A 24,483-nucleotide genomic window follows, 5' to 3' on the forward strand; every position below is an offset into this window, starting at 1 on the left:
TGCTGTGGAAAAATATGCACAGAAATGGGGGCCTTGCCTTAGCTCTGAGTCCAGCACTAACCGTGTACTCCCAGAGAACCCAATATGTCTTTACCATTATGGAGTATCATTTTCAGAATGGTGCCCAAGAAGAGCTGATTATGCTATAAAATCTAATACTGCACAGCGTCTCTTGGTTCCTAATACCTCACCTTAAAAAGTAAGGGCCACATTTATAAAGTTGGCAAGAAGCTTAAAACATAGAAGCGTCCTCCTTTTAGAATTATATTTAAGTGGCTTTGGCATTTGTAGAAGGGTAATGTATGCGTGTTATCACAGAAGGTATTTGAAAAAGGATGCTTTCAGATAGTTTACAAAACTGGTTTTGTTTTGTTCAAAACTCTGAGGCTCTGAGGCAGATCATTATTCTGTCTTCTCTGTGGAATATAGTTATCTCTGAACGGACAGCCCTATCTGAGAAACCAACTGGCTGACTGAAAACACCAATTTTTCCTCATTAACCATCCCTATTTTTGGCAAAGGAGCTCTCCCCATGTGCTCAATAAAACATTCAGGCTAAAACAGGGCATTTGCTTTGAAGTTCCTTTATTTATTCCAATGTGCTTTAAACAGAGTAGTTTAAGTTCAACTTGGCCAGAGTTCATGTTACATTTTGCTTATTAATTAGTGTCTTTCTGTAGTTATATATCAGGTTTCCTCCTTGGAGATAGAAGAAGTTAGATAGTTTCAATATGTACTCACAGTTCATCTTTTTAATTGACCAAAAGAGAAATAAGTAATTATTCTAGGGTAGGAAATACAAGGAAATGTCTTGCACAGAGCATGGCACATGGAGATTACTTAGTCAATATTAGTTTCTTTTTCCTCTGTATCCTAGAGCTGCCTTAATGGTTTCAGTCAAGCCCCTTTGTTTGGATACCTGATTTGGTTTGCACAGTAGTAACATCAGGTCCTTTGTTCAGGCGTGGGACCACCTTCACATGGACCATTAGCTTATTTGAATCCACAACTTCCTCCGTGTTCTTGTCCCAGGATTTTGGACCTTAGTTTCCCCCCCAGTCATATGAGATATTAAATCGGAGCCTATAGACTGAGATGATGAGAACTAAAATTTGTAGAACATTTTATTGCCAGGCATACAGTCTCATTTTTTCTTCACCACAGTGTTAGTGATTTTACATATGGTAAAATGGGAATCTCAGAAAAGTTATCAAGCGACATGCTAGTAAAAGAGTGGAGGTATACCTGACTCCGGGTCTCCCTGCTTTCAAGAAACTAATGTAGAGGAACCATAACAGTAGTAGTTATCATTTATAGAATTTTTCAGTATACTAGGTACTGTGCTGTGTACTTTATAGCACCTATTTAATTCTTATATGAACTGGGTTAGTTGGGACTCTTAGTTGCAAGTGACAGGAACACAACTCAGTCTTAACTAAGCAAAAAAGGGCATCAGTTAACTGAAAAGGACAGTTAACTGAAGGGTGGACTTCAGGCCTGACTTCATTCAGATATTCCAACAGTGGCATTAGGAATCCATCTCTACCCTACTCATAGTTGCTCTTTGTTGCTTTGATTCTTAGGAAAGTTGTCCACAGTGATGCCAACCATGGCCATCAGCAGCCAGCCTCCATTGTGAGCACAGTCACCTTGGGGGAGGAGAAAAGTTATTTCTTAGTGGTTCTAGCAAAAGTTCAAAGAATGAAAGAATGCATATATTGACAAGGCCAAGATGTGACCACCTGGAGCTTAGAGGATAGGGGTTAGCCACACCCAAGTCATATGGGCTGAGAGTGGGAATAGGTGACTTCCCACAAAAAAGAAAGGAGTGTGTTGGTAGAAGTTATGCTGGACAGTAAAACTATAGAGTGCACTACAACCATCTACATGGTGGTTTAACTGTTATCCCATTTGATGTTTGAGAAGAAGGAGGCTGAGAGGTTACATAACTTGCCCAAGATTACTTGGCTAGTAAGTGGCAGAACCAGGACTCATACTTAATCTGACCATCTTTAGATGGTGAGAGTTCTGGAGAAGAGTTGTAAGAGGACGACAAGAAAACTGTTGAGTGGTGGAGAGTCTTCCTGGAGCGGTTGGGATTAGAGCTGAATGAGTCTGACATGGGAGGGATGCAGCAGTAGGGACAGCACTCCAGGCAAGAGAACCATCAGCAAAGGTATAGAGTCTGAGTAGAGCAAGGTACAGTCAGGGCACAGAACATAGCAGACAAATTGAGTGTCGTTTTCAGTGATGTAAATAATACTATCTTTCTTTAACTGATTTTGGAGCTTGAATACCCAGGATTTATTCCAAGCTTCAGAATTTACTAGCTGAATGTGCTTGGGCAGATGACTTACTCTCCCTTGGCTTCAGTCTCCTCATCTGTAAAATGGGACTAATCACAATTACATCTACTCCAGAGTTGCTCTGAGGATTAGAGTCAATGCATATAGAGAATTTAGAATTGTACTTGGCACAGTCTATGCTCATAGTAAGTGTTAATGATTAACTGTTATTACGAGAACGAAGAAAAGGTAAAAGGAACATTTTGTGAAATTGTCTATGATATATGTGGGTATTTATACAGTTCTACTCTGTTACGTGTTGAGCATCAAAGTTGCTGTCATTTCTATTTATAGTCGTTTCTTTTCTAAGGACACATCTAGTTATGGAAATTAATGTCTTGTTTTGACTCATGAACTTTTGCATAGCAATATTTTTATAAGGGGCCTTGATAACTACCTCATAGACCTATTCATAAAAGATAGCATGGTCTGGAATTACTTAGTTGCATTCCTGACCACCCCAAATAAAGGATAGCATTTGAAATGCAATAAAAAGTAATCACGATTAATTTTGATGAAAATGTCTCTGATTAAGGTTAATAGAGAGTGAAACTCCCACTTTCTTGGATTGTTAAGCAGATATACTCAGATGCAATAATTACTGCCTTTTGAGGACAGAACTTTCCTTTCTTGGGACATTTGATTTTTTAATGTTACTGTTGTTTTAAGTATTTCCTGTTTATGAGTTAGCTGTCTGTCAACTAGGATCTTGTTTGGTTGGTTACATGGGTGGTGGATTGGTTGGTAGTTATGGGATTGACACCTACTAAATTTGATTTTTTCTACACTAGTTTTTTTGTAATGGTTGGACGTGCTGACTTCTTGAATCAGCCAACCAAATAGGTATCATATCTAGAGAAATATCAGGTAGAGTGTTTTCTGCAACAATAATAGTTGTTGGATCAGATTCCAAAGGAGAGATTGAAGAGATTCAGCCTGTTATTAAAATTGGAGACAAAGTTGAATATATTCAAACCAGGACATAATAGCAACAGGCAAAAACTGGGCCGTTTTAGTCCAATCTAGATATACAGTCATGCTAAGAAACATTTCACAAACCCAACCTTCTTTAGTTCTTAGGTTTATAGTTTTATGGCAGGAGTTGCATACTCAGATGCCTTCAGGGTCTAGGTTATTAGCATAAATAAGAAACAGGTTTGCATGCAAGAAAAAATTATTATGTCTCATTCTTTCAGCCTTTTAATTTTCCTTTTTGGTGGAGATGTATCAGTTAGCAACTGCCATAATAACGCTGTGTAGCAAATCATCCCAAAACTCCGTGACTTTAAAGCATCAATAGTTATTCTCACAGATTTTTCAGGCTAAGTGGCTCAGCTTCTCCAGAGTAGACTTGGGTGGGCATGCCTTTTTCTCACTGCAGGTCTGTGGGTAGCTGGAGCAGTTCCATTCCACATGTTTTTATTCTGAGACTCAGGCTGAAGGGGTGTCAGTGACTTAGGAGAAACTCTTCTGATGATAGTAGCAGAGGCACAGAGAGTAAGCAAAAACATACAAGGTTTCATAAAGCCTAGACTTAAACTGACATTTTTTCACCCCACCCCACTGGCCAAAACAAGGCACATGGCTGAGCAAATAAGCAAGGATTGGGGAAGTACTCTCCCCGTGAAGAGAACATTTTACAGGGGCAGATACAAGGAAGGGTAAGGGCTTGAGGCCAATTGTTCAATCTGTCAAAAGAGATAGGATTTGTAGAAATATTTCCCTACATAAGAAAAAACAATGACATAGACATAATGAAAATTACATCCTAGTATATGGATATGATAGAGAGTGGTAGGGACTGTGAAGAACTCAAGAGCCCATGGCTCATCAAAAGGAATTGAGACCACTAAGCTTTGGCTGAATGCTGCCACAAAGGTAGGTCTAGGGTTGAGAGACCCTATGATTGCCATAAAATAGAAATTTTATGTGGAATCTATGGGTTTAGTTCACTTTTAAAAAGCACTGTGGGTTCTCTGAAGCACATGTGCAATGGGATTGACCACTGGTTGTCTCTGTTGCACAGCCCTGCATTCTGATCCCACTGGCTTCTCATGATACAAGTGAAGAGACCAGCACCCTAGCTAGCCCAGCTTGATCCATTAAGGACAGAAGACAGTTTAGTGCATTTGTCCTGAGTCCTTTTCCTTTTTTGTCTGAAAATACCTTGAATACCTTGAATTATTGCCCCTTGGAGAAAATACCCACAATCTATAAGAATAGAGAGTGTTCTTGATTTAACTTCTTAAATCATGTTTTGGAGAATTTGGCAAGGAGAGCAGGAAGGGAGAGATAAAGAGCCATGAAGCTGAACTGTCCAGTTTTCAAATACCGACCCTTATTACTATTAGCTTAGGAGTAAGGCTGGGAAACTCTCTGACTCTCACTTTTTTTCATCCATAAGTGGGAATTACAGTCTCTACCTCCCTGGGTGGGTTAAATAAGATACACTTTATGAAAGGGCCTTGCACAGTACCTGATCTATGTAGGGTTCAGTTACTAGAGCTTTCTCCCAGAGAGACTGATAATGAGCTTTTAACCATAGAAGACAGTGACCATTGGGAGTATCGTCCAACAGATCCTTTGCAACTATTTTATACTGATGAGTAATACAGATATAGAGCATACAACAATAAACGAAAGTTTCCAATAAAACATTAAACAACATATTGGGCAATAAGGAGGAAAATTAAAACATTTTTCAAGTTTATGTTGAATTGTGTGTTAAAGGTGAATGTAAGATCATGATTTTTTTGTACAATTCTGTAGAACTGTTCCCCAGGACACAGATTGTGGAGGATGATATTTATGTCTGGCCTTGGGGCTTTGGGCTTCTGTGTGTCCCCTTAGAGATTGCATGGAGATTTTTCAACAAGGTGTCTTTCCGGAGATTCACACTAAATCGCCATTACCAGAATGGGATGCATTCCCACCCCATACCCCCAGCCTCTAGCTATTTCTTGCTGAGTAAATATGCCAATTTGAAATCCCATTGGACATCTTTGTAGATTTTGGCTGCAATTTTCCCTGTGCAGTTATCGAGTTAATGAACTAACATTAAGAAATGCACAAGCCAATATTTTATGCTCTTTTTCTGTTGTATGTCTGCAGAATTCTCTTCAATTTATTGCCTGAAAACTAAAGTCTGTTCTTGTGTGCTTCCGTTTCCAAATTATAGGTTCCCAGGGAACTGTAAAGTTTCTTCTCTGCCAGTGGTTAAACCCAAGTGTGATGAGTTTAAAAAGCAAATGAATGTTCCCATTTATTCTTGTCCTTTTAGTAGAGTTCTAAAAAATAAAAAAAAAAAAAGCTAGAAAGACAATTTTATTTTTCAATTTGTGTGAGCCTCTACATCCATGTCTTTTTTCCAAGGGGACTTCCTTTACTTTGCTTCTCCAATTAGAGTTAGAGGAAGTGTAACAGCTAACAGAGGAAGTGTAACAAACAACATAAACCTCAAAAAATGCATAGCTTTCAGCAAAACATATAGTTCATTATGAAGTTCCCAAGCATTAGTAAGTTGTTTCTTTGCAGAGGGACACATATGTTTTAAGCAGCAATTTTTTAAGCCTCATATCTGTATGTTCATCTCTCCAAGTCACTGAGTTAAGTTCATTTCTCTTTCAATTCCCTAAGCTTAAAATTGTTACTCTAACTGTGATCTATGTTCCTGTGTTATGGTACACTTCTAAGTACTGCCATTAGAAGAAACCTGACCAGTGGAGTTAAGAGATCCATCATTGTCAAAACACGTGTATTCAGTTCCTGGTTTTTCATGGCTGTTCAGTAGGCACAGTGTAGAGTGATTTAGGGAGGCTCCATTTCAGCCATCTTGTTCAACATATGGAAAGATGCGAAAAGTTCTCCAAACACAGGTTTAAAAGAAAAATCCACATTTGTTCAAAATTGCATTAGAATTTAATATGATTTCTTTTAACACTCAATGCAAGGTGTTTTGTTTGCCTTGGGATTTTCAATCTTGATGTGTAGAGATTGGGATGTTCCATTAAGTTGTGAATAAATTCCATCACATTGTTGAAATGTGGACCGAGCCACGTCCAGCATTTCCAGACTCTGTTCATGGTTTCAGACAACAAGAAATACTAAAGTATTTTTGAGTCTGTGGAGGGCACAGAATGTTGGAGGGTAGGACTGAGGTTTATTACAGAAGTGCTTTCTTTCCTTGGGGATTTATTTTGACATTTGTTTTTCTTTCACACTATAATCCCCCATGAGCTAAAAATGACTTTTGTTGCAACAGATCCCTATAGGCAGTCTCAGAAAATCTTATTTGAAAATTAGTTTCTGGTAGCCTTGAGTTGAGTCGTTACTCTTTGTAGTAACTCATAGACTGTCAGAGGTGATGAGGCATCCTGTGCAATGTATTTGAGAACTAACCATTTGTTAGAAATGTTCCAAGAAGCCTGGTGAAATCATGTAAATAAAACTTGTATATGGAGTTTTTCTTCTTTCCTCCCAATAAAGTATTGTTTGTTTTTCCAAATGTGCAGTAACTTGCATGTTTCTTCTGAGAAACATATTTTGCTTTTTCCTGAGGATTTGTGACCTAATCTTCCACTTCATACAGCCCCTCTGTACAAACACAATATATTTCTATGGAAAAGAGAGGTTTACCCTTAATCAACCTAGTAGGTAGCCTAATCTACCTACTAAATTACCCCTTGGAGACAGAGTGGGGTTCATTATTCTTTTCTGAAGGATTTTCAGGTTTCACTCCATTAGTGGCTCTTAGACAGTCTTCAGCAAAGTGAATGTTTGTCAAAGGCTGAAGATCCTACAGAATGAAATGCAACATATTTGTCAAATTAAATCATTATTATTATGGAAATAGAGTCCTGAATGCCCTGGGATGACAAAGCTTGAGGAAATGGGAGATGGAGAAAGGAAACTTGATGGAATAATATGGTAATCTCTTACTCATTTTGAAGGAGGCTCCTAAGAAGGATCCGACTATTTTTTAGATATTATTCCATTTTCTCTTTTTGGTCCCTGAAATATAAATTGTTAAGGGAAAGGCAGCATGCATCCTCCCCTGTGCTCCCCAGTGAGAATTAGAAGCTTTCATAGATGTACTTCAGGTCTAAGGAGAGAGGGGGGCTTGCTTTGTAGAATCTGCCTTTCTTCTATTTACCTTTAACTCTGACCTCTGGGCTTACTTTGAGGTGAGGCTTGGACCATAAACTGGAGACACCATTTTTATATGTTTATTAAAATCACTGCAGATAATCAGTTTAGTCAACAGCAATACCAACAAATCCCAGCCAGAGCTCTGGGTGCTTCTCAAAGTGCTTCCATGGGGGTAATCTTCATGTTGGATCTTCCCATTGATTTTGGGATTGGCTGGGGGCAAGTTTGTATGTTTTCATTTTATAGATGGGGAAACTGAGCCTCAGGCAGTTGTTCACTGACTCATCTGCAATTGTAGGTATCCTTAAAGTCAAAGCTTTGAGGAAGTACTGATGCTTAAGAGTTTTTCCTGTGAGGGGCGCCTGAATGGCTCAGTTGGTTGAGTGTCCGACTTTGGTTCAGGTCATGATCTCACGGTTTGTGAATTTGAGCCCCCACATTGGGCTCTGTGCAAACAGCTCAGAGCCTGGAGCCTGCTTCAGATTCTGTGTCTCCCTCTCTCTCAGCCCCTCCCCTGCTCATGCTCTCTCTCTCTCTCTCAAAAATAAACATGAAAAAAATTTTAAAAAAAGTTTTTCCTGTGAAGGTCAGACAACCTCAGCTTTTGGAAACTGAAGAAATTGATTTCCCAGGCAAAAGTTTCTGAACCAAAAGTGCATTAGAAGTCACTGAGAAAAGAAACCTTTAGGGTGTGTACTTGGGAGCATCTGTAGCAGGTACAGTATAATTTTCAAAGTAGAGAGAATGAAGGAATTACTGAAGAACCCACACTTTGAAGGCAAGAGGATTGAAAGAAGAAAATAATGCTGACAGCACACCTTATTTTCTCAGAGGTAGAATTCACATGATAACTCACACACACTAGGGACCCAGAAATCCCTAAAGGACAGTCATGTTCAACATGCATCAAAAAAAAAAAAAAAAAAAAAAAAAAAACCAGTACAGTTAAACCAACTCTTCCTGGTCAGGGTAATTATGGCAGCTTTACCCTGAGATATGACTACCAGAGGTTAGTCAGGGGAGCACCTGCAAATCACACTGCATGTCACCCCAACATCAGTAACCTCTTTTTAATAGATGCTGGTATTTCAGCATGTTGCTATGCAAGGCAGAGACCTGGGCATGGTTAATTTTTTAAAATGTTAACTTTGACTTATGGCTTTGTCCAGAACATTGCTAAACTGTATATTCCAACACTCCAGATTAAGGAAATGACAATCAATGACATGGGCAATGATTTAGATGGAAATCTTGCAAAAGGAAAATACAACTATAAAATCTGTTCCTAGTCACTTAATAGTCTCTCCTGTAATACACATTTGGGAAGTTGGTAATTTGAATTTATGACACTTTTAATTTATTCTCTGGTATTACACTTTCCCTCTACATCTTACTTATTTATGTTGCCTGGAAAGCCCCTTCAATGTTTAGAAATTATAAGTTTTTCTTACTAGCAAGGACCTTACACTTTATTTAATACAAGCCTCTTGCTTTGCTGCTGAGGGATGTCAGGCCCAGCAAAGGCCCATGACCTGCCCAAGATTCCAGCTGGAGTTATTGGCAGAGGGGAGACCAAATCTCATGCCTTGTACATCCATGTCTGGTGGCATTTGTGTAGCCCACTGAAGCTATATGTCTGCCTTCAGTAGGATTTGAATCATTACTGTAAGCCCCAAACTTGGGCTTCTGCTCTCTCAGCACTGGATATTAGATTGGCCATTTAAGATGACATAAAATGATTCCTCAGAGTACACTAAGCTTTGTGCAAAGTTTATTTTTTTTAATGTTTATTAATTTTTTAGAGAGAGAGAGAGAGAGAGAGTGTGTGACTGAGGGAGGGGAAGAGAGAGAGTGGGAGACACAGAATCTGAAGCAGGCTCCAGGCTCTGAGCTATCAGCATACAGAGCCCAACATGAGGCTCAAACCCACGAACCATGAGATCATGACCTGAGCTGAAGTCAGATGCTTAACCGACTAAGCCACCCAGGCACCCCTGCTTTATGCAAAGTTTATAAACAGAGTATTCTATCATCTTCTGTGACTCTTTTTTATGTCTTTAAAATTGGAATACCTAAAGAAGTGCCAAGTCCTTGGTGAAGAAAATTGTGAGAACAGACTATATAACTTAGGACTTTTTAGATGGTAAATAAAGATCTGTTTAAGTTATTTATACCTTTGCCACTTTCCTCAACCATAAAGGGATGTCACCTGTAAAGGGACTCAGGAAGTCTCTTGTCATAGAAAAGAAGCGTGGATTGCTTAAACATTTCAACAACAAGAATATTAGCCACTACTTTTTATTGAGCAATGAATTATCCTAATGATAATGTCTTTGGTTTAGTTCCCTGCAAAACTGAGAGTGAGATTAACATTCAGGAGGTTTATTGGGACAGGGGGATCTCAGGAAGAGAGAGAAGCAGGACTGGGCACTGGAGAAGTTGAACTGGAATGTAGTTGCAAGGGATGCTCAGTATTTCCCATCAGCACCCCATGGAGGTGGGGTGGCCATTTTGAGGGAGTTGACCCCAATTCAGATGAGAGGGCTGGGCCTTTGTTACCCCTCATCAATAAGTAAGTGGATCCCAGCAACCTCTGGGAAGGGCATAACCTTGGAAGGCACATCCCTCACAACTAAGGAAGGAATGCCTTAGTCCTGAAGAGGAATCTGGGCAGGACACCACTTCATCGACAGTGAGTATGTGATGTGTATGTGGTATTCTCTTCTTTGACGCCCATGGAAGACACACACAGTTGGTCTCAGGACTCTTGCCTACCCAGCTTCACACTTCTTTTCAATACAAAAGACCAAACCTAGTTAAAAACTAATCCTAGTTGGCCAAGTTGCTCTGTATACCTGTTGACTTGTTTAATCTTCTCAAGAAGCTTCCCAGGTAGCTACCATCTTTGGAACCATTGTACAGTTGAGAAGATTGGGACTTGGTGACGTTAAAAAGAGAAGGAACTGGCATTCTTTCTCAGGTCTCAGTCATGAGTGGGTGCACCCCTCTCTCCTGTGCAGACTGTTTCTTTATATGCTTACTGGTACCAGTAACTGTGGCACCACTGAGGATGATGGTCAAGCTACTCCAAAAATGGAAGAATTAGATAGCATAAACTTGGGTAAGGAGGCATCATGTGAATTTTGTGGAATAGTGGATAAGTTTTTTCTTTTCTTTTTTTTTTTTTTTTTAAATAATGGGAGAGACTGGGATGCTTCTTCAGGGCATGCAACGCTCTGCCCTGAGTTCTGCAAGCAGCCCCACTGATGCTTTTTGAGGACATTTGTGTGCCAGGTACTGTGCTACTTGTTGCAGTTTAACAGTTGGTAAGACAAGATTCTTTACCTTTGAATATCTCAAGATCTTTTTCGTGACTAAAGATGTCCTTACCTGGGCATCTGATTTGCAGCAGCTTCTGTAAGTGAACCAGATCATGTGTTCCTTGGCTGCTTCTTGCTCTGGAATGAAAAACCGTTGGAAGGAGGTAACCATGAGGGTATGTCTGCAGCTGGACAAGTCAGAACAGAAGCTTCTAGAAGGCTATCTGAACCACAGGTCTGCTCTGGGCTACAAGGGGTTGAGTGGGTAAGGAAAGAGAGTACCAAGGCAGTTGGGGATGTGGGTTCTAGTCTAGGCTCAGTCACTAATTAACCATGTAATCTTGGGCAAGTGATTTTTTTTTCCTCTCTGAGCCTGTTTTCTCATCTACAAAATGAGAGGCTTGTATTGGGGTAAGTCCCCTTTCAACTCCGAAATCCTGGCATGCTGAGACTAACTTAAGGGTGCATTCATGTGATAATTAAAGGTGCCATCCAAGAGGGCAGCTCATGGACAACTGGGGATGCTGCTGCCCACATAGAGCATCCATGTCAGTAGCAAGGATGTCTTCCAGTTGGGAATCCATTGGTCTCCTTCAGTACCAGCTGTGGTGCAAATATATTATTTGGCTTTAAATATCATTTATTCTAAACTCTTTCTCTTCTCTATCTGAAGTGCCACATCTGCCATTTTGAGAAAACTTTGTTGTGTGCACTAAAACATAATGTTTTCTTTCTTCAGAGTAGTTGGTTACAATAACACATCCACCGATTGCTACTTTTTTAGCATAAGATAAAGATTAGAACTGTGACAGTCTGGACACAAGATACACAATGCAGGAACTCCTCAGAATTGAGCCACCTGGGTTTCAGACTTCTTTCTCAAGAGCAGGATCTATGTGGCTTTTAAATGTAATTGTTGGTGAAGTAGACTATTATTTTAATAAGCCACTATGTCATAGCGGCTATTTTCTCCCTCAAGTATGTGGGTCATAATGAACTGTGGGAAAATGGAAAGAGACTTATTTGACAAAAACCGGGTTGATCTGATCTAGGTTCACATTTCCCAAAGCATGTTTATCAAAGTGAAATTCTATGAGATATCATTAGAAGAAAGGATTCCATTTGTCAAATGTTTTTGGAAAACAATACATACTCTATTCTGTGCTTGGAGAACCACTATGCATATTAGCATAGTCAAGACTCTGGATGTTCTGTAATCAAGAGACCTGTTTAATGTTCTTTAATCCAAAATTTCTCCAAGTCATTTAATGAAAAGAATTTTTCTTTTCCTGGAACATCTGTTTACATTGCAAAGAGTTAGTATTTTATGGAACTTGGGTAAATGCTGTTCTAGACAATTCACAGTGCTGATAACTGAGATATACAATTAGCTCTTTGATTATAGTTTGAGATTGAAAAAACTCTGCAGTGACACTGTATTAAGCATAAAATTATCTTTGATGAATAAGAATTCACCTGGGCATCTTGCAGTGTCTTTGTGCCTGCCACTTGATTAAAAAGCAGTTTTGTTAGAATGATTGGCCAAGAGAATTCTACCTCTGATATACTTTTTAAAAATTGCACCTCATTTAAAAAGCTGATGTTTATGACAAGCACAGTGATATTCCCTATCACTTCTTGACTTTGGGATCTACACTGACTTCTGATCATAAACTCACATAATGCTATGCCCCAAATCCAAATTAGATGAAGAATGTTTTGGAGGAATAAGTGGAAATTATTCCAGCCTTAAAATATACAATTGAATTATTTTAGGTATTTGTTGTCAATTCTCGTTTGAACATAGTTTTGTCCTCTTCCCACTAAAGCCGTTCTTTGGTATGTGGACTGTAGTGCTTTAGGTTCCTGCTATGCTGCCAAAATCAATCGTACGGGTTGAAAATGAAGCACAGAGCATCCCTGTGTTGTTACTAGCAGGCTTGTTTTTATTTTGGTTGTACTTATTTGGCTGTGAAAAGAACTTTATGAGAAATTAGAAAACTGCAAATTTGAACACGTTAACAGTTAAACAATATAACCTTGAATGTATGTATGTCTCCTGGATGCCTGAGTCTGATCATAAATGAGCTTATAATTTCTGAATGAACTACACCTCTCTTAACCTGGCTTAATAAAGGCCTTACCCTTTTAGTCACCTTTCAGGTTATTTTGTCCTTTAAATGGGGGTTTAAGGCCATCCTAGACTATGTCTTGGTCGACTGGATAAAGTTTCACTTCACAGGAATTGCCACGTGTGCACTGGAGTCCAATGTTTGAGACAAGGTGGTAGTTAGCAGTGCGTCTTTGGGGACTAGGTAGTCTGGGAGGTACATTACAGCCAAAAGAGGACCCTCTTTTCAGCTGTAATAGGTTTTGTAACATTTTAAATTCTTCAGACTTGTTTTTTCCCCACATAAAAATAAGGTCATACATATCTCTATATTTTAAAGCTTATGAAATCGAAGTTGCATTTATATATTCTTTCATTCCACAGTCACTTGTGTCAGGCTCTGTACTAACCTCCTTGGTTTCTGAGACCAGGTTCTTCTCTCTCATTCTGTCTAATGGACAGACAAAACCATAAAGACATAAACATAACATAAGACATACCACGAGATGGGGAAATAATAGCCCAAAGAGATTTTTAAAAATAGGTTGGAGTAGATAGCAGTACAAGTTCAGAAGATGAACACTGTATGCAAAAGCAGCCTGAGTTTTTTGCACCCAAGCCACCTCCTGTAGCTTTGTTGGGCTTCCCTGAAAATGTTTTCAGGCTGAGGGATGGACCCTTTCCCTGGTTCTGATGAGCACTACCTTCTGTTATTTATGAGTCAGGAAATATCATTGTATACACCCAAATATAAGCCACCCTGATTATATAGCCATCTACTATTTCTAAATTTCATAAAAAATGTTCACGTTTGACTATATAAATTTATAGGGGGTATAGATAAAATAGTCAAGATGTCTACTTACGATGCTTATTTTGTTTATTTGGTTACATCTTAAATCACTGATTACTTCTTGTCACTGTTATATTTAATGGCAGAATCTCACCCGAACTATCCACAAACATTCTTTACCCGAGAGCCAGTGACCCTCTGGAGGGGCTTTTCCATCACCTGGTACAGACTTCCCAGTCTAGTTGCCTTCGCCTCTGAGCACTTTGACCCCAGTACTTTGGAAACACATATATGAACAACTCAGTGGAGTCTTACAAAAAGCCACAGACACCCATTCACATAACATTAGCAGGGTTTGTTTGATAATTTTTGGAAACATGTAAATATTTTTTTCTCTTTATCATGTAGAGCTATAATTGCTTTTTCTATGGTGTGCTTTTACCACACTGGTTAAGAGAATGGATTCCTGGGTTGATTCCTGATGTTGCCACTTGCTACCTGTGTGATGTGAGAAAAGTTTCTGGATCTTAGGTGACGGTAGTACCCACCTCCTAGTGCTGTGGTCACTTAGGAAACAGCACTCAGCACAGAGTACACGTTGGCCAGTGCCACGAGGATGCTGATGAGGCTGTTGATGTCATGTTGTTGTTCCATGTTTACACTTGTTAGGGAGCCCCAGAGACCTCACCATAGCCTGCAGCACCCTGTGCAATTGGTCCAGGTTTTCTTTGAGACTCCTTTCCTCCCATTGTCCCCTTCACTGAGTGCACCAGCACACCAGTCTCCAAGCCTGCCTGCCCTTGGATCTTGGAACTTGCTTTGCCCTTGACTAGAATGCTCTTTCTTCAGACGCATGTGTAACTTATTCCTTTACTTCATGCAGGTCTCTGCTCACATGTAATCTCCTCAGAGAGCCTTCTCTGAATGTTCTTTCTAATTAATTGTTCTTGTAATTCTTTATGTCCCAACCTGACTTTATCTTTCCTCATCATGCATAGCTTAGCCTAAATATAATATAGTTATTTGTGTACTTGTCTCCTAGCTGTCTTTCCATGAGCACATGGGACTTTGTCCATCTCCCTTCCCAGAATGTCAGATTCTCTAATGTATCTAGAACAGGATTGGCCCTTGGTAGGCATCTAATAAATATTTCTGACTAACTGAATGAGTGAATTATGATAAGTGAGCAGAAAGGAAAATGAGCTCCCATAGCATTTCTGTGGATTGGGAGCTGCTGACTTCACAGAGAGAGAAGGACTGGGGAGCTCTGTCCTGGAGGAAAGAGGATTGCCTCCCCCTGGCCAGCAGTGCATGGTGGGGGGCTTGGAGAGAACAGGGGAAGTGTGTTCCAACTGAGATTCTATGGAGGCCTCCTTGGAAGTGAGGGCTTATGTCTTACTGCTGCTGTTTCATTGCTAGTAAGTAATAAGATAATGATAACTTATTATTAATAGCTGTGGGATAAGTAAATCGCTGAATAATCAGACAATAGAAGATGTACCTGCTAGACCTTGTCATGAGGTTTGTTTGAACAGGGTTTTCCTTTAAGAGGCATTCTTGTTCACACTTAAAGATGTGCATCTTTAGAGAGCTGCCCTGGTTATTTTTCCTTCCTCACTTCAGCTACAGGGGGCACCGTCCCCATTGGAAGCTGCTTGGAGTTACCTTCCTTGAGAGCAGGGCCAGCAGCATAGTGAGAGAACCTCATTCCACCCTGGCCTCTGAGCAACGGCCTTGTGTGGCAGGCACTCTCTGTGCACACGTTTAGGAAACACAGTCTGCAGACTGCAAACATCTGGAGAAAGGTGGCAAAATAAGCAACAGGCCCCTTTGAGCAGGTTTTTCCTCCTATCTTAATTCTGCAGCAAAGCAATTCTGTTACGAATGTTCAGGTCTTTGATCTGATTAACTGTTGTAAGAGTGGAGAATTTTTCATTAAGAATGAGTTTGTTTATTGTTTAACTGGCATATGGGTGGAGTCCTAGAGTCATTTATAACTGTGCTGTGGGTACCTGCTGTGTGCCAGGCACCATGTAGGGGGCACTGAGTCAGTGTGAGTGTGATGGCTACATCATTGCCGCCATCTTCAGTAGTCTCGTTTTGACACTGTCATTTCCAAATGCATGTTTCCCTTCTCAGCCACCACCCAGTGGAGCTCGCATACGCTTCCCTGCCCAACGGCTGTTACTCAAAAGTGTTCTGCAACACTCCTGGCCATTTTACAAGCTGCACAAGAGACCTTACTCTTTTGTAATCACAACACAAGTTTCTTTCCTAAAACCAGAGTTTCCTATTGTGATCAGCAGCCTTATTCCCCACACTTGGTTCTCAAAGACATGTGACTATTAAGTTATGCTGCTGGCAAGATACTTTGTCACAAAAAAATGTGCCAGACTTTGGAAATGGTTCCAAAGGCTAGTTTCCCAAATTGTCTTGGAGAAAAGCCTGGCTCTTTGGAATAAATAATAACCTCCAAGGTGACTCCTTAGAATAAGGATGATGTACATGGAGATGGCATATTTTGTCAACTTATCTTTTTTTCCTCACACCCCATATTTAAATTTTGAAATGAAGCAATCTACTTTCTGGGCATCATATGAATCATACTGAGTGAGTTTCCAACTTTTCATATGGCTGCTTCTATACAATTCTGCTTCTATACAATGAAAGATTCAAATCATTTACCACTACACAAAAAATTTATGTTGCCATCATTATGTTGACATTGTGGATGCCACTGACTCCTTGGAGGCCTAAATTATCTAGAAAATTCCCTGAGTTCTTCCTGATTTTCTTTCTTATTCTAGATTTGGTTTTTGTTCCTTTCCCACTTCCCCTTTCACAGTGGAGGCTACATATCAATGGCCATCACTTTTCATTCTTTTATCTATAGTTACACAGGTCGGTAATCTATTGCCCCTCCTTCCACTTTGTGGCTTTGTGGTATTGGGATTTCTTAATCTTGCTGTGCCTCAGTTTTCTTCTCTTAAAAAGCGGATAAGAAGACTGACTATCTCACATATTTGCATGAACCAGTGACATCTCAATGTAAGGTCATTACCACAGTTCTTTGTGTATGGCATGTGCTCAGCAAATGACAGACACAATTACTTTTGCCATCATCACCAATACTGTGGTTAGCATTGACAAAGTCATTTTCTGATACGATTGTTGAGGCCGTTGTTAATTTTAGGTTTTCTGTTAAACTCTCAATTCCTTGGGTTATACTGTATTAAAAATTTGCATGCCTGTTCTGGTAGTTTGGCACTGATTGGGAGAAAAATCTAAGATTTATGTCTTCATATACTTTTTCCAAGCATTGTAAATTTTTAAAACTTTTCTTAATGTTTGGCAGTAAGTCATATCCTCATTGTTTGAGCACACATGCACATGTGGTATATATGCATGTCTATAGATGTATATACACATGTATGTATATCCATTCCCAAATTGTTTTATTTTTTACTTGAAACATCATAGCCTCCTTAATTCTGCTTGCTGGAGTTAGATGACTATATTTTCCACCTCTAAATTAAACACCCAAAGAATTTGACACGCAGGCACCAAAGTGGTAGCCTTTAAAAAGCCACTAACTTCACACAGACAGATACTTGAGACAGAAAGCCTTTTCTTCTTTGTGCTCACTTGGTGTCTGGCTTCACCTGGTTGGGTGTAGTGAACTATGGGTAGGTTGAGCTAAATATGGCCTTGCATACCCATGCGGTGGACAAGGGGTTCCCGTAAATCGAGAGGCTGGACGCTGTCTCCAGATTGGAGGCCATGGGAGCGAGGAGACTAAGGAGGAAATGGCATGGCTCCTGTGGCCAAGTGGTTTACCTGCAGTTGGTTTGGACCACAGAGCATACTCCAAAAGTACTTTGATGGCTACTTGGTTAATTTGATTGATGTTATGGGGTGTGGGAGGGAGGCAGGACCCCTGAATAGTATTTATAATGCCTTGCACATACAGGCTGCAGAGGCAGCCACAAAACCAGCTAAACATAAATTTTAACTATGAAATAAATTTTAGAAATGTTCTATATGCTTCCTCACCAGACTAAGTGCATGTAGCTATTATTACTCTTTCTTCTCATACCTAAAGCATTTCGTTTGCCATCTTTATTGTTGCTTAAAGTTTGCAATTAAAACCTGACCTGACTAATATCCATGTATAGCTGTTTTGCTTAGAAATTAAGATTCTTTTCTTTGGCTTTATCTTTGCATAGAGGGCAAGTTGTTTCCCTTCCCGGCCTGAAGGTTGGCACTTGTGATTTGGCATCATTATTTCTTTATTCGTCCTAGTAATTAACAAGAGCATTTTTTCCTGGCCAAGCCCATGTATTAATTACTTGCTTTTTCATGGTTCCTTGTCAAAATGTATGTGCATCTCAAGATAGATTGCTTTATTCCAGCTGGGTATTTATTGAAAATAATTCCAGGATGGCTCAGTCATCAGGGTGATCTATCACTTTTGGAAGATTTTGCCACGGTTATGAGCAGGAACTGGACAGTTGCTTTTCTGAGTGCTGAATGTGTTGGGAATATATTTTAAGAGGTGAAAGTGAAAGAAAGTGAAAGAAAGCTAATTGTGGAATGAGGAGTGTATGGCATTTAAGCTAAGACCTGAAGCAGGAATAGTAGCCAGTCAGGCAAAATGTTGAGGGAAAGAACATTGTAGGTAGAGGAAATAATATGTGTAATAACATGTGTACAGGTCCAAAGGTGAGCATGGGTTACCTCTTCAGAGGAAAAGCATGACACAACATTTAGAATTATCAAAAAAAAAATAGTATATATCTCCTAGGGTTGTTGTAAAGATTAAATCTGATGAAGTTCATTAAATACTTAATGCTAGGCACAATAGCAACAATCTAGTAACAATAGATGTCATAATAACAACATCATTATTGCCTCCATCTGCTTTAAAGCTCTTCTCTGCACATAGTAACTCTTAAAAATACTTTAACAGACATAAAAGGAAAGGAGCATTATATTTCTAGGAACTACTCAGGCCTCTTATCCCCCAGGTTGTTCATCATTCAAGGTTTTCTCAGGCCCTAGCTTTCTTTAGACATACTCTCTGTCTTCAAACAGATCTGCTTTAATTAGTGAATGGAGACAAGCAAATGGAAGTTGGACTGGAAACATTTATTGCAGTGATGAGAACTTGCAGAAACATGGAAAGAGACTTACATGTTTCTCTATTTATAGAAATCCAATTGATCCTTAGTTTGTAGGGTCAAAGAGGATGAGAACTTAAAAAAGAAAGAAAAATTTTCATTAAGTGTAGTACAAATACAGAATACAGCTAAAAACACATGTATGTACAGCTAATGAATTTATAACACCTTTGAATCTACCACTCATGAAAGGACATAGAACTTTCTAGTTATCCCAGAAGCCCTCCAAGTGATACTGCTCAAATGAACTCATTTATTTCCCCCAAAATAACCACTGTGTTGATTTCTGTGGTAATCATTGTCTTACTTTCCTTTATATTTTTTTCTTACCCAGTTGTATATGCCTACATACTGTATATTAGATTTTTCCACTGTTTTGTCTGTTTGAAAACAAGATTTGAAAGTTCCGCTTTGGAGGAACTGGAATGAAATAAAAGTGGCCATGTTAGGAAGACCCAAAGTCAACAAAATATAGTAGGCATAACTTGGAACTCAACCAGGGTTGGTGACAGAGGAAAATTCTAGGAGAAATTGGGGAGAGAGTGGAGGTGCATGCGAGCGAGTGGAAGAGCCCCTTCCCAGAAGAAAGCCTTCTGTCAGGTGAAGAGGTCTTGCCTTGGAGATTGTGCACAGCAGAATGGTAGCTCTGAGCTGGGAGTTTTAGGATGAGTTGTTTGTTTATACTAGTCTGGAGTTCCTCCTTTGAAAGAACCACAGTCATTTGCCCGGAGCCTGAGGCTCACCGGAGGGAGATCAACAATCAATGGATAGGAATAATGAAAGGAAGATGAGAGTGGGAGCCTCCCTCTGCTGGCCAAGGAAGAGTGACCCTGGACAAGGAGATGGAAAGAGAATCAGAGGTTGACTCTCTACTACAGGAACAAAGGGATGGCAGAACTCCCTGCGTTCAGTCGTTACCTAAGGATCTTTAAGAAGGGAGAGGAGTTGGGGGAGACAAGGCCTAGTTCTGAGAAGTTACTTCCAGTTAGTACTTACCTTTCTAACTTCACTATTATATGCCATTTTTAAAAGTCATGCTCAATCTCTTTATAGTTATTAATGTAGACTCTGAGACCCCAAACATAAATGGGGTTTTTGTTTCCTTTTAGAAGAACCAAGAAGATCTGGGGAATAGTTTAAGCGCATGGCCCTTGAGGGCCTGGTGAGAGAAGAACCAGCTGGGAAAGCTTATGATAAGGCAAGTCCCCAGATCATCTCACAGCAAAGAGAGGATGGACAGGGATCCAACTGGGAACTGAGTTGCCCTCCATTCCCTGGGGGTGTGTTGTAGGATCTCGATTTTAACTCTGCCATTTCTATTGACTAACTACATACACATTTTTTTAAAAAGAGGGTGGAGGAGCTCCCTGGAGTCAGTTACTTGAAACTATTTATTGAGCTTCTCCAGCCACTGCACTGAACATTGGAATCAGCAAGATTATAAGACTCCCATCCTCATAGAGTTGTCTTCTAGGCATGAAGACCGACACTGAACAGGAAATTAATGATAAACTTGTTGAGTGCTGTGGAGGAGAGGCATGAGGGAGGACTTACCATGGGCTGCCCAGCTGGAGGATTTGGCTAGAAAAGTCCGTGGTGATCTTGTCTACCCTCTTCATGTTTCACATATAGAGATGGAAGGTAAGCAAGTAAAGGGGGATCTCTTATTCAAGGCAGTGTGGTTAGCTGGTGATAGAGTCAGAATTCAAACCCTATTCTTGCTTGTGTCCACAGTATGGAACTGGAAGATCAGAAGTCTGTGGTGAGAGTAATTTATCTCAGTCCCTGATAAATGATGTAAACTCCTTGTGTGTCCTCCAGTTTGCAGGACCTTTGTTCCCATTTTTCATAAAATGTTCCAGGGCGCCAGGGTGGCTCAATCCCAGTTAAGTGACCTCCTTCAGCTCAGTACAATCTTGTGGTTCATGAGTTTGAGCCCCACGTCAGGCTCTTTGCTGACAGCTCAGAGCCTGGAGCCTGTTTGGGATTCTGTGTTTCCCTCTGTCTCTGCCCCTCCCCCGCTATCACTCTGTCTCTCAAAAAATAAATAAACATTAAAAAAAATTTTTTTAATGTTTCATTAGGGGAACAGTGGGAGTGTAGAAGCCAGAATCCTGGTTCTCTGTTTGAATTTAGATACAGCTTGTAGTTCTTGAAATACCCTCAGGGAGCAGATTTTGCTAAGCCTCTGGACCTTTCACTGCTCATTTTTGTTTTTTTCTTACCCTGCATGCCTTTTTGGATTTAGTTACCTGAGACTTGTGGTGCCTTAAGTGTCCAGCAATTCCATGTCATTTTTCTGTAATAATTGGACACCTGTTTAATGATGTGTACACTATTTAAGATAACTTGAAAATATTTTTAAAGTCACAAGAATAATAATAATATATAAACCTAAATAGTAAATGGATGCCCACCTACTCAAATCTTTTTTTCTGGATGAATAATTTGAAATATATACTTACTAAAGTTTTCTCCACTGTTTACACATACTCTGTGTAATGAAATACTGCAGGACAGAAAGTGTTCATCTGAGGCATGGTATGACTGTAAAACACAGACACACATGTGATATACATTTTATAGCTTTGTGTATTTTTCAGGCATAACATTGAAGAAACATTGTAGAAATACTACTGTGTACAGTGAAACCTGATTTAATGGTAGCATCTTTTAGCCCTTCACCTCTAGTGGCCTTTTATTTATACATGTATAATTATAATTTCCAGTACTTATTACCAGGATATTTCCAAACTTGGTTTTATCCTTACATATTTTTCCCCCCCTTGGGAACTTTTTACAGACTGTTTTCTGGGAGAGTAAACCTGTCTGTAGTTGGAAAGATCATATAGGGGTGTGGTGTGGTCTGTCCTCATGGGGTTACATTGTGGCCATCTGCCTAACTGTCCTGGCTAGAAATCTGAGAGTCATCCTGTCTCTCAGGTTTCTTCCCTGTTCCTTGTGTCCCCCTACCCTTACATCCAATTGCTCACCAGGTCCTGTTGTGTTATCCTGTAAATATTTCTTGAATCTACTCTCCCCTCCATCCCTCCTATTACCCACCTTTGTTCTGATCTGCGAGGCTTATGCAATGGCTTCTTGACTGGCCCCTTTGCCTCCAGCCTTACTCTGTTCTGATTAATTCTCTACTTTTCCTCATCACTGCCCTACCTAATACCTTCAGCATCTTTGTCATATTGCAGGATACCCTCTATGATTTTTGTTGGGACATCCTTTGTCTTGCCCCAGCCTAACTCTCAGCCTCATTTTGCATCAGAACCTGAATAGAGTTTTCGAGTCTGGTAGCAATGAAGAGATCCACTCCCCATACACACTTAATCTGCTTTTTCTCTTCCCCTTGGTCCCTGTGGCTCATCATGTTTAGAATGCCCCTACTCCCACTTATCTTCCACAACTACCTCCTGCTTATTCTCACATCTCCAAGAAGCCATATGTTGTTCCTGCAGACTGGCTTAGGTGTTTGATCTTTGTGCTTCCATAATTCCATTCTCAAGTCACAATTTTTCTCTCTGTCTGTCTCTTCCTCTACATTCCTGTGTGTCCCCACCAAGTATCTTTATCTCTTTCAGTCCCACCTTGTATTAAAGACAGACCATCAAATACTTGCTGGGATAAGGATTTTCTTCCCTTTATTAGATGTTATCTTTTAATCTGAAAGCAGATCATCTAGAATGTATATCTTTGCTTATCCTTATATGAAACCAGAATTTAGATTCCTGCTCTAAATACAAGAAACAGACCTTGCCCAAGATCACTGACTTGGACACTGACTTGTCCAAGATCAGTGAACTGCAGTGACTGGCCCAGGACTGAGCTACCCTGGCTCTAACCTGGTCCATACTCATCCTGCTGTATATGATTATTTTTGAGCAGATTTTGTTGGAAGTAGCAATGGATGAAATAACCTTGTGGTAGCTTTGAGCCTGCTTTGCACCAGTTTCCAGAGCAATCTAAGGATATCACTTTTTGTATGACCCTTAGCAAGATAGTAGAGCCCATAACCATACTGGACCCTAATCATGTCAAGCTCACACACGGAATTCAAGAGCACATCCAGACAGGGTTCACTTTGAATGGGCTTGAATTCCATATTCCAATACACCCAGCTTTTGTAAATGGGTGGAAATTGGGGAGTGGCTTCTGTCTTCTACTGATCTACCCCTCAGCCTCCCTCTGGGAGAAGAGCCTTAGTTCTTGACTTTTAGTTCTCAATTCTACATACACCCCACCTACCCACCCAAGAGCACCCTTCTTGTATTCTCTCTCTCTGCCCCTTTCTACTTCCTGCTGTACTTTCTGTGCCAGTTGTCCATTCAGCTATTTGTAGGGAGTGCTCAAATCTGGATAGAAATGGTCTTCCTGAAGGTAGATAAAAGGAAAGGGAAAGAGGCCCTTAATGAGATCTGGGCCGAAGATGAAATATCTAGAACACTGGTTGGCAAACTATGGCCCACAGACAAAATCCCACCTGCTACCTGTTTTTGTAAATAGTTTTATTGGAACACAGTCATGCCCATTTACTTATGTACTGCCCATAATTGCTTTTATAGGGCAGAGTTGAGTAGTTGCAATAGAGACTGCATGGCCAACAAACTCTGAACTATTTGCTATCTGTCCCTTTATAAAAGAAGTTTGCTTGTATTGGGTTGCTTTTCTTATACCGTAGCCCTATATGTTTCAGAATCCAGGACAGTGAAAAGACATGGACAGAGACTGGGGCAAACCTGTCCTCCTACATTGTTATTCGATGTCCTTAGCTTAATAGTACTATGTAACTGGTTTTGAATGTGTTGAATTTTAGTTTGGGTAAAAATAACTGAATTGCCACCTAAACCACTATGGCAATTAGATTTCATTTTGACAGGCAGTTCTGATTAATTGGTAGCTGTCCAAACCCTTTGTTAGTAAGGGTTGTGAAATTTCAGGGTCCTTAGCACAAAGCAGTGCTGTGATTGCTTAGTGATGTCTGTCAGGATGTATGCATAGGGAGAAGGTGATTCATTTGTCTTAAGCTAGTGCTTTCTTCCTAAAGCAGTAGAGAATGTGAAGGCATGACTGACTGTGGTTTAATACACCACAGTATAGCCTCTGATCTGATGGGCACTAAAAGGAGAGCCTCTGTAATCCATAACCGTCAAATTTATAGCCTAGTATGGAATTGCAAAAATGGCAGCTCTCATTGATTTGTAAAAGTAATAGTTGACTGAAAACCATTCTGTGTTTATAATTATATCCTCTGAGTCAACTTTCTTTTATTGTGGTAAAATATAACATAAAATTTCCCATTTTAACCATTTTTAAATGTACAGTTTTATGACTTTAAGTACATTCACTTTGATGTGCAACCATCCAGCTCCAGAACTTTTTTATCTCCTGAACTGAAATTCTGCATCCATTAAACAGTAACTCCTCATTTTCCTCTTCCCCCAGCCACTGGCAACCACCATTCTACTGTCTCACTCTATGCTTTTGACTACTTTAAGTATGTAGCAGAATGTGTATGAGCAGAATCATAAAATATTTGTCTTTTTTGTGTCTGGCTTATTTCATTTAGCATAATGTCTTT

At 39.9% G+C, this 24,483-nt stretch overlaps 1 protein-coding gene across 7 annotated transcripts in view; it reads left to right on the plus strand.

Moving 5' to 3' along the window:
• The window catches only part of ERC2 (ELKS/RAB6-interacting/CAST family member 2), a 915,804-nt gene that overhangs the window by 494,028 nt on the left and 397,293 nt on the right, over window positions 1-24,483 (plus strand). The window lies entirely within an intron of this gene.

The sequence above is a fragment of the Acinonyx jubatus genome, chromosome A2, assembly GCF_027475565.1.
Source record: "Acinonyx jubatus isolate Ajub_Pintada_27869175 chromosome A2, VMU_Ajub_asm_v1.0, whole genome shotgun sequence".
Lineage (NCBI taxonomy): Eukaryota > Metazoa > Chordata > Mammalia > Carnivora > Felidae > Acinonyx > Acinonyx jubatus.